The sequence below is a fragment of the Arachis ipaensis genome, chromosome B07 (genome assembly GCF_000816755.2).
Source record: "Arachis ipaensis cultivar K30076 chromosome B07, Araip1.1, whole genome shotgun sequence".
NCBI classification, from domain to species: domain Eukaryota; kingdom Viridiplantae; phylum Streptophyta; class Magnoliopsida; order Fabales; family Fabaceae; genus Arachis; species Arachis ipaensis.
In genome coordinates this window covers 125,726,878-125,728,139 of record NC_029791.2, presented here as the reverse complement: position 1 = coordinate 125,728,139, position 1,262 = coordinate 125,726,878, and the positions used below count along the sequence as shown (strand labels likewise).

Genomic DNA, 1,262 nt, shown 5'->3' with positions numbered 1-1,262 from the left:
TTGGAAATTGCAAAAGAGAATTATCATTTTTTGTCTTATTAAAAACCACAAGAGAGAAACAATTGGTAGAAAAATTGAGAGATGTCTTTTGGGGTGGGAGATATCTAAAATGTTCACAATCACTGTTGATAATGCTAGTTCTAATGATACTGCAATATCTTATCTAAGAACTAGAATGGAGGATTGGAATTTACATCCTTTGAAAGGAGAGCATTTGCATGTTAGGTGTTGTGCACATATTCTTAATCTTGTTGTTAATGATGGATTGAAAGAGATGCATGAATCTATTAGCAAGATAAGAAATGCTATTAGATATGTGCGTGCTTCCCCTAGTCGCATGAATAGGTTCAAAAATTTCATTAAGGAAGCTAGGATACAAGACAAGTGTACTGTTCAACTCGATGTTCCCACTAGATGGAACTCTACATACACCATGCTTGAAAGTGGTTTGAAGTTTTAAAAGGCGTTCAAGAGGCTAGGGGAGAGAGATACAGAATATGCTCTAATGCAAGGTGGTATTCCGAGGAATATTGATTGGGTCAATGCAAAACACTTTATGGAATTCTTGAAAATTTTTCATGATGTTACAAAGAGTGTGTCTGGTAGTTTGCTTGTGACTTCTTCTCAATATTTTCATGAATTTTGTAAGATATTGCGAGTGTTCAAGGCTTCTTGTGGTAGTCGAGATCCATTACTTGGGAGTATGGCTGAGAGGATGAAGCTTAAGTATGACAAGTACTACTGGTGGAAAAGTGCTTAACAACTATAGAAGTTCTTTAACTCCAAAGACAGTTGAGGCATTGATATGCACACAAAATTAGTTTCGTGCTTCTCCAATGACAACTGATTTTGAGGAGCTTATTGAAGAGTTTGAGAAACTTGAATTAGGTATGCAAAAAAAAAAATGTAGTTCCTTTCATGGTTTATGTTTATAATTTATAATCTATATTATGTTTATAATCTATATTGATTTTTTTGTTTTATTTTTGTAGAAATTGCACCAACCGGAGAAGATGAGGATGAGTCTGGTGTGGATTCAGATTAAAATGGTGGCTATTTGGTTTTTATTTATTTTAAAGTGAATGTTTCGGTTTAAACTGTGTTTATTTTTGTTGTTTTGCTAGACATTTTTAATTGTCTTTGTTTTATATTTAATTAAGTTGAATTTGTATTGGATTTGGATGTGATATACTCTTATTATTCTAGTTTATTGAAGGTTTTAAACTTTATTTTATGGTATTTTAAATTCTGATAATTAGGTG

General features: G+C 32.3%; 1 long non-coding RNA gene across 1 annotated transcript; it reads left to right on the top strand.

Annotated features, from left to right (window-relative positions):
• On the top strand, window positions 828-1,041 carry LOC110264759. The gene is made up of 2 exons (XR_002350925.1): window positions 828-888; window positions 993-1,041. It is a non-coding gene; the product is annotated as an uncharacterized LOC110264759 (long non-coding RNA).